Genomic DNA, 13,592 nt, shown 5'->3' with positions numbered 1-13,592 from the left:
ATATGGGATGCATCTAAGGTCACTTTGGCCCATCCGCTTATATCTGCATATCTGACTGTGCAGCCTTCATAAAATTATCCCTACAAAGCACAACACTGCCACAGCAGAGGATGAGGCCCAAGGCACCACTGCTCTCATCTTTATGCTGTATCGGCTCTAGGGGGGGGAGGGGGGAGGGAAACAGCTGGCCAGACCCACCTCCTCATAGTAACACAGTAGATGATGGCAGAGAAAGACCTGTATGGTCCATCTAGTCTGCCCAACAAGATAAACTCATATGTGCTACTTTTTGTGTATACCTGACCTTGATTTGTATCTGCCATTTTCAGGGCTCAGACCGTAGAAGTCTGCCCAGCACTAGCCCGCCTCCCAACCACTAGCCCCGACCCCCCCCCCCCCCCCCCCCCCACCGGTTCTGCCACCCAATCTCCGCTAAGCTTCTGAGGATCCATTCTCTCTGAACAGGTTTCCTTTATGTTTATCCCACGCATGTTTGAATTCCGTTACCGTTTTCATCTCCACCACCTCCCGCGGGAGGGCATTGCAAGCATCCACCACTCTCTCCGTGAAAAAATACTTCCTGACATTTTTCTTGAGTCTCCCCCCCCCCCCCCCCCTTCAATCTCATTTCATGTCCTCTAGTTCTACCGCCTTCCCATCTACGGAAAAGGTTCGTTTGCAGATTAATACCTTTCAAATATTTGAACGACTGGCCAGACCCACCTCCTCATAACTTACAGTTCCACAAATTAGCCCAATTTGAGCCACAGGCTGGACTCTTTGGGAATTTTTCTTTGGGAATTCTTTGGGAATTTACTTGATTGTCTGTACATTTGTCCATTAGATTGTAAGCTCTTTGAGCAGGGACTGTCCTTCTATGTTATATTGTACAGCGCTGCGTAACCCTAGTAGCGCTTTAGAAATGTCAAATAGTAGTAGTAGTAGTAGTATTTAAACATATTTTTACACATATAACACACCCATGCATATAATGTGTGCAAATTGTGTCCACATAAAAATAAATTGATGTAACGCACCCACGCACATAGGGCTCCTTTGACAAAAGTGCACTAGCATTTTTAGTATGCACAAAAACTTAGCGTGCGCTAAATGCCACGATGCCCATTATAATCCTGTGGGCATCTTAGCGATTCATGCATGTGAATTTTTAGAATGCGCTAAAAACGCTACCACAGCTTTGTAATGCGCCCTCTACCAGTTAATTTTTCTAAGTTGTTCTAGCTGCCAATCTAATACATTTGTTTTTAGGGTCTTACAGGCATTATTAGTGTATAAAACCTGCAAAAATCTAAAAACAAAAAGAAAAGCCTTAAAACCAATACACTAATTTCACAATTAGTGAGTCTTAGTAAAACTACACCGGCATAGCGTACCCACACATATACTTGAGTCTATCAAAGTCGTCAAAACTTGTGCACACAATTTAACTGAATAACAAGCTACTTCTGCGGAAGTCTTGCGAGGCCACCACTTGAAGACTCAGCAGCCATTTTAAAAAAGCAGCGGCAGCAGCCAAACGAGGATCAGCGGCAGTAGAGGTAGGAAAGAGTGGGGACCTTTCCTGACCCAAAGAAGCCACTAGACCACCAGGGTTCCTTGAGGTATGTGCGGGGAGGGCTCAGGGGTGGAGGAGAAGTGGATGGATGTCGGTTGGTCAGTTGTGGGTGGGGGCGGGATAGTAGGTAGGAGGCAGTAGGGAAAAAAGATTGGTAAGGGGCAAGGAGGTTAGATTGAGAAGAGGAGACGGTACGAGGCTATCTAGCTCAATGGGTTGAAGCCAGTAGGCAGAGATTGACGCCACACTAGTTCACCCAAAACAATAGCAAAAGATTATTAGAAATAAGGGACTTCCACTGCATGACTGTATTTTGTGCTCATATTTCCACATTGTTCTATACAATAGAGTCTACCACTCACTCTTGCGGGACCTACTACCGGCACAACGCAGCCACCAGCGGTTGTCCCGGCCCAAGTATGTGCTATTTCCAGGGGGAAAAGACCCCCCCCCCCCAGAAATGGATTGCGCTATTGTGCCATGCAGTAACCCGGCGGTAATTGGGCATTGCCGCTCACTGCCTGGTTGCCGCCAGGTTAGGGGAGGAGTAGCCTAGTGGTTAGTGCAGTGGACTCTGATTCTGGGGAACTGGGTTCAATTCCCACTGCAGCTCCTTCTGACTCTGTAGACTACTGTAGCGCCGAACACCAGAACTACTGCAGTGCCGAACACCAGAACACAGACCGTATAAGTCTGCTGTGCCAGAGCCGGTGGTGGGAGGCAGGGCTGGTGGTTGGGAGGCGGGGATAGTGCTGGGCAGACTTAAATAGTTTGTGCCAGAGCCGGTGGTGGGAGGCGGGGCTGGTGGTTGGGAGGCGGGGATAGTGCTGGGCAGACTTATACGGTCTGTGCCCTGAAGAGCACAGGTACAAATCAAAGTAGGGTATACACAAAAAGTAGCACATATGAGTTTATCTTGTTGGGCAGACTGGATGGACTGTGCAGGTCTTTTTTCTGCCGTCATCTACTATGTTACTAAGTTACTAAGTCACTTAACCCTCCATTGCCCCTGGTACAAAATAAGTACCTGAATATATGTAAACTGTTGCTGCAATCTCTCATTCTTGCACATATCGATTATTGCAACGTATTATTTGCAGGCTGTACAACATCAATTAGAAAAAAGTTAGAGACAGTACAGAATGTTGCAGCTAGGCTGATCTTTTCTAAATCAAAATACGAGAAACTCCTTTGTACATTACATTATACTGGCTACCATTTGAAGCAAGAGGGGTTTTTAAACTCTGCACCACGATGCACTCATTTCTACATGGCAAAATGCCAGAATATCTACACCGTTGGATACTACTACCCAAAAAGAGACTGCGATGAAAGGAAATCTTCTGGACCTAGTATTTCCATCAACAAAACTTGTCAGATTTAAGACAGTAACACTCAACAACCTTATCCTATCTATCGGCAAAATAGTGGAACGATATACCAGTGACAATAAGATCAATATCAGAGTACGGAATTTTCCGTAAACAGTTGAAGACTCATCTATTCAGAAAATGTGTGTTAGGGAATGAAGGATAATGTGTACAGCACCCCAATAACACCCCCCCCCCCCAACTACAACCGTTATGACCCTAAAATGTAACCGTGTTTTTCCTCTTGAAATGTGTTGAGTCTAAAATGTAACAATATACTTGATCTCTTAATGTAAGTGGCGCTGAACTCAGTCTGGGAAAGCTTGCGACTAAAAAGAAATAAAGTAAAATAAATTTAAGTCGCCTTCAGCTGCAACTGAAAACAGCCTTGTGCTAAATCCAAACAAACAAAGCAAAGCTGGTACAACTACAATAAGGGCCAGATGCACTAAACCTAACGAGCCCACAACTTGCGTTTTAAACTGGTTCCAGCCAGTTTAAAACGCAAGTAGTTTACCGGGGGCATGCACTAAGGGCATTTTCCCTGCCACAGTAGCAGGCAACGAAAACGGAATGCAAATTATTCAAAAGCTATTATAATGAGCTGCAATACCGTTTTTCCGATTCCCTTACCGTAGGAACCCTAACGGGAGGTCTGCACCTCTCGTTAGGGCTCCTGTGAGGGAATCGAAAAGGAAAAGGGCCCCCCAAAAAAGGTAAAAAAGAAAAAAAAAGCAGGGAGCACATGTGAGGGGCGTCCTTTATGGATGTACTCTCCCTGCGCTTGTGAGAGACGTCTTTTTTTTTCACCGTTTTTCGCTCTGCCGTTTTTTTCCCCCTTCTATTTTGTCTTCGCCGCACCACTTACCCCTCCACAGCAAAATTTTTCTATTTTCCTGGTTGCCGGAGAATCAGGATGTCCCTTTCGATTATGCACCTCTTCCTGGTCTCTTCAGCCAATCAGAGCGCGTTTCGCTGACAACAGCCAGCTAAACCCGCTTTGATTGGCTGAAGTGACCAGGAAGAGGTGCATAATCGAAAGGGACGTCCTGATTCTCCGACTGGCAACCGAGTAAAATAGTGAATGCAACTGAGCTACAACGAGTAGCTCATTTGCATTCCCTATCGTTGATGCATTCCCGTTCCCTACCGATTCTCTATGGAATCGGTAGGGAATGGGAATTACCAACGCCTTTAGTGCATCTGGCTCTAAATCCCAATAAATAAACAATAACTAAATAAATACAGGGCTAAATTTAAAACTCAAGGCACTTAAAGGAAATGGTCCCGAGTACTTGAAGAACAGGATGACCCTCTACATACCTCCAAAGACACTAAGGTCCACCCAAGGGGTATCCCTAACCACATCCTCTCCAAAAGACATTACAGGATGTGATACCCGCAAGCGAGCCTTCTCCGGAGTAGCCCCCACACTCTGGAATGCATTGCCTGAAAGGCTGCACTTAGCACAAGACTACCTCTACTTCAGGAAGCAGGTGAAAGCTTGGCTCTTCAACCAAGCCTTTAATGGAAGAAGTAACTAAGTTGTTAGTCTCACTCACACACACAAGGAGTGACACAGGCTGCACATACTGCAGCGGGACATGTTTATCCACTCCTACCCTAGCTGAGATAACATTTAATCACCTCTCTGACGTCATGTGCAACTTTCTTTAAATTAATCCCCTTATTTGTTTGATAAATCTTTGACCATCCAGGCAACGCGTTTATGGAAAGATGTTGCTGGTATATTTTCTCTCTCCAAGTCATATTTTTCTTTTAGGAAAAATGTAAAAACTTTTATATTCAAAAAAATTTGTAACAAAAACAATTTTGCTGTTTGTTTAATTCTTTTCTTTCCACAAGTTTATTCTGGTTCTCTTGTTATTATTATTATTTATTGCATTTGTATCCCACATTTTCCCACCTCTTTGCAGGCTCAATGTGGCTTACAATACATCATGAGTAGTGGAAGAATATTAGTAAATAAACATTTAGTATTACAAAGTCTTGGTCAGCATGATGATAGTTAAAGTTATAATATACAAGTAGATATAGTGAAACAGTTCTAAACATAGATGGGCGAGTTGTGCATATTCACATTGGTTGATCTTTGCGGGATATAAGCCTGGATGTAACTGGAAATGTAAATTTTCTAACTCCCATTACTATAAGTTTCTTCTTTGCTTATACCTTACGCTAGTAAAATGTTCTATTACGTATTGAGTTGACATTGTAAATAAAAAGCTGTAAGTGGAGGAGTGGCCTAGTGGTTAGGGTGGTGGCCTTTGGTCCTGGGGAACTGAGTTCGATTCCCACTTCAGGCACAGGCAGCTCCTTGTGACTCTGGGCAAGTCACTTAACCCTCCATTGCCCCATGTAAGCCGCATTGAGCCTGCCATGAGTGGGAAAGCGCAGGGTACAAATGTAACAAAAATAAAATAGATACTATTGGAGATTCTACATGGAATGTTGCTACTGTTGGAGATTCTACATGGAATGTTGCTACTGTTGGAGATTCTACATGGAATGTTGCTAGTGGAATAGCAACAGTCCATGTAGAATCTCAAATAGAAGCAGGAGTGGCCTAGTGGTTAGGGTGGTGGACTTTGGTCCTGAGGAACTGAGTTCGATTCCCACTTCAGGCACAGGCAGCTCCTTGTGACTCTGGGCAAGTCACTTAACCCTCCATTGCCTGCCGCATTGAGCCTGCTATGAGTGGGAAAGTGCGGGGTACAAATGTAACATAAATAAATAAATAAAAACAGTATACTGTGCCATACTTTGTATTGCTATTTGAATATTTTTGCTGCTGTAATGGTCTATTGCTCATGTTTGATTTATTCTTGCTGTACACTGCCTTGAGTGAATTCCTTCAAAAAGGCATGAATAAATCCTAATAAATAAAATAAAAGATTGCATGGGTAGAAATAGGCTTTTATACAATTGATCATCTTATATGCAGGTAAAGATAGCTTGCCTGCAGCATGAGGAGATGTTCCACAGGGCAAGTTTGGGGTGGAGTTTTCATTTACATGAATAACTTCATATTTTCAAAAGTATGTATATATTTTACCTTGGAAAATAAAACACATCAAAGAGCAGCTGTAAATATGCCCTCACAATCTCCCGGGGTAATTTTCAAAACAAAACTGCAGGTGTTCCTTCCCTTGGAAAATTCAGCAAAATCCACTCTAACTAATGGAAGCAGTGACAAAACCACCCCGTTATGAACAGTAAAAGAATTGCAATCATTTGAATAAATGAATCTTTTTGGGGGGTCCTGCTAGCTATTTGCTAATGCAGAAGCAAACCTGAAAATGCAAAAAGCTAATTACCAGAAGCATAAGTTCAAAAGGGTAAAAAAAAAAGGATGTAGAAAATGAAAAAGAAAATGAGTCAGTCTGCAGCTCAGACTGATTTCATTCCAGAACATTGACTGGTTGCTGCTGGCACCATTACTCATGTCCGGTTTGCATTCTTCTTCTGTTGGCTATATTTGGGGGCTCTTACCAATTAAGAGAATAATTGCAGGTATTAATTACCAATAGAATAGAAAGGGATGTGCCAAGAGTGGAGGAGTGGCCTAGTGGTTAGGGTGGTGGACTTTGGTCCTGGGGAACTGAGTTCGATTCCTGGCACAGGCAGCTCCTTGTGACTCTGGGCAAGTCACTTAACCCTCCATTGCCCACCGCATTGAGCCTGCCATGAGTGGGAAAGCGTGGGGTACAAATGTAATTAAAAAAATAAAATAAAAGATACATCTCAGTATAAAGGTCAGTTCTTGAGAACTTTCTATGATAGAGGGTCGGTATGATGAATCTCAATGAGATGAAAGAGTAACGTGACAAAAGGGTAACTTGATGGATGGTGCCAGAAAAAGATGAACTGACCTTATTTAGGCCACCTGGTTATTCTGGCTACATTGCATGGTAAAAATGATCTTTCCAACCAGTCCACAACTGTCCCCTCTGAAGCCAGAAAAGCAAATTATTAGGAAAGGGATGGAAAATAAAACAAATAGGAAGAAATATTTTTCTCAACCTATGAATAGTTAAGCTCCAGCTGCCTTCAACGCCTCGTGGATCACCTCTTGAAACTACTTAGACAACATCATCATTTATAGTGAGGATTGGAAGCCACATCTAATCCAGGTAGAGGCAGTACTGGATAGTCTATGGACCACTGGACTGACAGCAAACCCAAAGAAATGCTTCTTGGGTGGACAAGAGGTCCAATATTCAGTTGGGAGTGGACGAGACCCCAGATCTGGATGGTAGAGGCAATCACCCAGGTGCCGGTACCCCAGATGAAGAAACAAGTACAAACCTTCTTCAGACTTTTTGTTATTACTGCCTGTTTATTCCAGGGTTTGCCGAGAAAGCAGAATGGCTAACCTGCTTCCTGAAGAAAAAGGCTCCAGAAAAGACACACTGGACTGAAGAGCTAGATGTTTGCTGGTCATTCTGACTTCAAGCGGCCCTTCATTATGCAGACCGATGCATCAGAGATTAGACTCAGGGCCATTCTGGCCCAGGAAGTGGATGGGGAAGACCACCCAGTGGTCCCGAGAAAGAAAAATTATACAGTAATTGAGAAAGAAGCTTTAGCTGTCAAGAGGGTCCTTGAAACGTTCCAATATTACTTGTTGGGGTGACACTTCCTGCTGGTCACCAACCATCAACCCCTTCAGTGGATGGCTCAACATCAAGACTCAAATGAACGTATCATGTGCTGGTTCCTTAGCTATCAGATGAAACATCAGGCAGCCCTGATATGGTAGGCGCTCAATCAGGCAGGGTTGAGCTGAGGGGGAGGGTATGCGAGAGGGTTTATAGAACACTGCCCCTCACCCTTAAGAATAGCCCCTCAGGTAGTCTGAACCACCTTAAAACCACGAGTCCTGCCCAGAGAGGAAGTGAGACGGGAGGGGTGGAACCAAAAGGACAGGAACCAGGAAATATAAAAGGCAGCTTTCACATAAACTATGGATCCTATGACTCCTGTTATGGTCGACTTTTCCCGCTGCTTGCACACAATGCATCTGACCATCAGCAGCCAGCTCCGAATGTGATTTCCTTCAAAAGGAGGAGTAGCCTAGTGGTTAGTGCAGTGGACTTTGATCCTGGGGAACTGAGTTTGCGTCCCACTGCAGCTCCTTGTGACTTTGGGCAAGTCACTTAACCCTCCATTGCCCCTGGTACAAAATAAGTACCTGTATATATGTAAACCGCTTTGAATGTAGTTGCAAAAAACCTCAGAAAGGCGGTATATCAAGTCCCATTTCCCTTTCCCTTTAGAAATGCGTATGCTCGGGAATGATCAGTTTCTTAAAACAACCCTGTTTCATGAATATTTGATATAACTAGGCATGCTTATTATATGATTTCCATAATTATGATGAGTGAAATACGACAATATAATTCCTGAGGTTATGTCTCGTATTCTTTTCTTTAATTTGTAATCTGTAATGAATTGTGTATAGGTATTTGCAGACAACAAGCCTTGTATAACATAACACAGGTAGAGGTTAAGTGAAGGTGGATTAGGTCACTCCCAACCCTTTCTATTTCATCCCCTGGTTTCCTTGACTAGGGTCATGTAACCAGTAACCACCACCAGGCCCTGTTTGGTACTTGCCAGTAGTCCACTTGGGTTGACCTTACCTCTGGTTTCCATCCTGCTCAAAGGGCCACGTTTTAAAGCCTGACCTGAATGAGGAAAAAGTGAGCTTAGATCTCACAGAAGCAGGGCATCAAGTTCCAAGAGAAAGGGGTGACATAGCTGAAAGTTGTTTTATGGATGGATTCAAGCCTGGTTGCAATACATATCTCACACCATAAAGAGGAAAACACCTGTTCAGCCAATCAGACTGACTTATTATAGGCCATCTGTATTCACATGGCTCTTGATGTTCAGGTGCGCCCGTGATGTGCTATTTATCTTGATGGAACTTTGTGTTTCATAGACGCTACCTCTTCCCAAGTAGGGTAGGTGCAACCAAAACAAGAACTGGGACAAGGGTATTGGGCATGGCACCCTAGACAGAGCTGCTTTACTGCCCCCCCCCCCACACACACACACATACAATTAACTTTCAGGCCCCCAGCCTGCATCCTTCTTGAGATTTGCTAATTAAACTCAATAAACATGATCACCGCAGAAAATCCTATAAATGTGGAGGTGAGAAGTCCGTGCTGATGGTTGTTGCAGTTTGTGCCGCTGTCAGAATCTATTGTTTTGCTTTGAATGTGGCCCCCAAGAAGCTGCTGCTTAGGCAACTGCCTAATCTTACCTAACAGCTGGGTCAGCCCTTACCTAACCTCAGCCAGGTAGGGACCAAAATGTTAACCCCGAATCAGAGCTGATGAGTTTCTGGCATCTGATCCTGTTTAGAGATGAAGGTTAGACTTTGGAGCCAATGAGTTTCTGGTTCTCAGACTATTTGGGGAGATAAGTTCCCTCTCGTACATATGGGACTCATTAGGAATTGAACTGATGCAGTTGTTCAATTGTCATTACAGTGGGTTGAAGAGTTTATTTCTTTTTGATTTTTTTGTGGTATCACATTTCTTTTCTATAACACATTTTTGCTGTTAAAAATTGTTCTAGAAATATTTTGGCAAGTAATGGACATGTGAAAAAGCATCCATCAACGAGTGTAGTGTGTTTCGGCATCTGTGAAAGTGAACGGCCAACATTGCAAGTGTCTTGCAATTTCAGGCTAATTGATCCCTTCCCTGCTACCCCTCACCCACCTGTCCCTTTCTCTCTGCTTTTCTTAAACAGCTTGTTTTCATGCAAAAGTAAGAGGTTGATTTTCAAGCAACCCTTGAGTGAACAAGATAAAGAATTTTAGGGGTTGGATTCAGCGGGATTTAGCAGGGCAGGAGCAACACTTAACCCACACTTTATCTTGGCTCTGACCACCCTGGAACGATCCCTGGATATCTGGGTCTAATTCAGCCTACAGGGGTCAGTGTTTGAAAAACAACCACTGACCGCCATGGGATGAATATTCTCTCAGTAGTTTCGAATATGTTCAGCCGAAACTAAAATTTCCACTAAATCTAGCCAGTTAAACTCAGTCAGCTAGTTTCAGGCCACTCAAAGCGGCTCATCTAAACTGAGTATTCATCTAAATCCTCTCCCACCCATCCCAAATGTGGGAGCATTCCCTCCTCCCTCCCTCCCACATAACACTGTAACTGACAGCACATAAAGACCAGTAAAGTGCATCCAGTCTGCTCAGTAAGCAGTGGCGTAGCCACAGGTGGGCTTAGGTGGGCCAGGGCCCACACATTTATGGCTCAGGCCCACCCGACAGAAGAACATATTTAGTGGTAACTGGTGGGAATCTCAAGCTCTGCCAGCTGAAGATGTCCCCTGATGTACAGTAATGAAAATGCTACTCTCCACAACACCGGCACCTGCTCAGTTTTCAGTGCATGCCTGCTGCCAAGGTGGAAAGAAGCATTTTCCCACCAGCTGAGATCATTTTTTTTTTTTTGGAGGGGTGGGGAGAACACTTGGTGCCCACCCAATTCTTGCCTAGGCCCACCCAAAATCTGTTGTCTGGCTACGCCCCTGCCAGTAAGGTGCAGGTTACACCCCTCTACGCCCTGTTTAAAGTGTGACGTTTTGCTTTCATGACACCCTCTTGTGTTGTTGAATTCTGTCATTCTTTTTGTCCTTTCCACCTCCCTCAGGAGGGTTCTCCAGGCATCCACCAGCCTGAAAAACTCATTCCTGATATTACATTTTCAGTTTACCTCCTTGCAGTTAAGAGGAAAATCTGGTTAATGCCCGGGCAGTCCAGGGGTGGAGGCAGGTGTTTTCCTAAGTTTGATGGATAGTTTTTGATTTTGCCATTGAATATCCCAGTGACTGCCCCAGACCTTTTCTGTTCAATGCTGGCTGATTATTTATCTCTAAATGTCTACCTACGACAAGGAGGTTTAAGTGACTTGGCCACAATCATAGGGAGAAGCGGTGGGGTTGGAGCCTTGCTTTCCCAGTTCTCGGTCTGCTTCTCTATACACCAGTGCCTGCTCATGAACTGGTTTTTCCCTCCTGCTGCTTCGTATTTCCATGAAATCTGGGCTGGGATCTGGCATCATGAGCTTTCCTTCACAACTTCCCAGGGAGTTTTTTTTTCTTCATTGTGTATCTCTCTCCAGTCCTTGCACAGACTGTGTTCAGCTCAGGCTGATTCACCAGGGCTCCTCCTGGGAATCAACAATCATGGCTCCTAAATCTGTCCACTAGAGGTCACCATTGTACAATGGCTATAACTCCCTGTACTTCAAGGCTGTGTGAATGCTGCTTCTATGGGAGTCCCATCTGGCTGGAGAGGCTGAGCTGGGAATCACTGCATGGCAGTGAACAGCCACCAGGTGAGCTCATACTCCGAGCATTTCCAACAAGATATAACATGGTATCCTAATGAAGTGTGTTATCCCTGCTTCAGAGGCCCCCAAGCTGAAGGAAGCATAGCTTGCAGGCAGGCTTTGGGGCCCCTTCCCAGTTTCTGCCCTGGGCCCCAGCATGTCCAACACCAGAGCTGCCCTGCTTTGTAGAAAATGTAAAATCTTGAGGCTGTTCTGTGCCTACAGAGAAGCAGCCAGGATATGTAAATGAATGAATCAGGAACTGGCTTTGAAAACTTCTTCCTAAATGTTATTGAGGGTAATATCCGGCTGGTGAAAGTCGGTCTTTTGTTAAACGCTGGCTGCTTCTGGATGAAATTAGACCTGGATAGCTAGTGATAACATTTTATCTGAATACCAGTACTGGACATCTGAATCTGGGTCAGCCACCAGGAGTTGCCCAGGCATGGCCTACGTTCAGATAGTTACCCTTCTCTCACCTAGGAAAGGCAGTAGGGAGCTGAAGAGGTGAAACTGCTATAAAACATATCTTTCCATGACTTTTTCTGTTAGAAAAATATGTCATGTCCCAACTGTGCACTATCTCGGGATGCAGGGAAAGAGGTGGAAGAGGATCACTGGTGAGCAAAAGGCTATCAGAAGAGAGACTGATGTATGAATTTACCAAAACATGCGTGCAAAAGAGGCCTTTGCCAAATGTACTTTTCAAAACCTTTGCCTACCTTAATACATAGCAAGAAATCTTTGGACAGTGATTATTAGTTCGTTAGCTTGGTAAGTGCAAAGTGAAGAGGAATTCAAACTATAGCTATCTGATAGAGGTTCCACATTACGAGTCACCGAGCAAAAAAAAAGGATGTAGGTATGACCATGAACAATGCATGGAAATCTTCTGTTCAGTGTGCGGCAGCAGTCACGAAAAAAAAGCAAATATTAGGAATTATTGGGAAAATAAAACAAAGAATATTATAAAGTGGAGATCTAGCAGGCACTGTGTTCCCAGCAGCCAGTCCAGAAGACACCCCAGATCATGCCCCCAGCAATACAAGTCGATGCTCCTGCTGCAGCAAGCAGCCTGTGGGGCATGACCAAAGGGGCAAGCCCGCCCCTTTCCGAGTGAGGAGTGGGCCTCCTCAATTTTCTAAGGGGAAGCAAAAAGGCACCAAGAGAAAGTCTTCAAAGCCTGCCACAGTACAGGGACCAATGGATTTTCATTTTCAGCAGGCCATGGCTTATTTACCTCCACCGACTATGAGTACTTCCTCTATTTCTGGTGCCTCTTTATACACTGAGGACCCTACCTTGCCCCCTCAACCTCTTCCCACTGCAGATATGGGTAGAGTTTCTAAGTATTGGGATTAAAGAAGGTGTTATGATTCCATTGCCAGTTACTCTTTCAGTATCCTCCTGATATTAGTACATTCCAAGGGTCTCTCTTAAAGATATTTTATCATTTATTCATCAAGTTGATCAATAGAAATCAAACAAAATAAAACATGGAAAAGAAAATAAGATGATACCTTTTTTATTGGACATAACTTAATACATTTCTTGATTAGCTTTTGAAGGTTGCCCTTCTTCGTCAGATCGGTATTTCCAATCTGACGAAGAAGGGCAACCTTCGAAAGCTAATCAAGAAATGTATTAAGTTATGTCCAATAAAAAGGTATCATCTTATTTTCTTTTCCATGTTTTATTTTGTTTGATTTCTATTGATAACCTTAAGAGTGGACTAACACGGCTACCACACTCCTCTTCATCAAGTTGAGAAATCCCTTCAAGATAATATCTCCAAGTTTGGTAAATTTACTGAGGAAACAGCTATGAAATTGACTGATCATGAGTCTAAGATTAATGATATGGGTTCACGTTTTGCAAAGGTAGAGACTCAAATGGGCACTTTTAGTGTCTTGGCTACATCAGTGATTAAGGATGGACTGTGGACTCATTCACATTTAGAAGCACTTGAGAATTCAGTGAGAACCCGTCATTTTCCCGTGACTCATTTCCTTGCACCAATAGAGATCTTTAAAATGTATCTGAAAGATATCCTGCAGCTCTCTTATGAAGAATCAGTGGTTTCTAAGTTATATTATTTACCCTTGGGATTCGGAAAGATTGATGATAAAGAAGGAGCCTGTGATTTAATTGCATCTCCAGATAGTTTGGCTTTGACTAAGTTTTTACAGTCTTCACAAGAAGCTCTCCCCTTGGTCAAAAACTTACAATTTTTCCTGATGTGGCCAGACCTACTCA

This window comes from Microcaecilia unicolor, chromosome 13, assembly GCF_901765095.1.
Source record: "Microcaecilia unicolor chromosome 13, aMicUni1.1, whole genome shotgun sequence".
Taxonomy (NCBI): domain Eukaryota; kingdom Metazoa; phylum Chordata; class Amphibia; order Gymnophiona; family Siphonopidae; genus Microcaecilia; species Microcaecilia unicolor.
The sequence above is the reverse complement of the archived record's forward strand: the minus strand, read 5'-3'. Positions refer to the sequence as shown.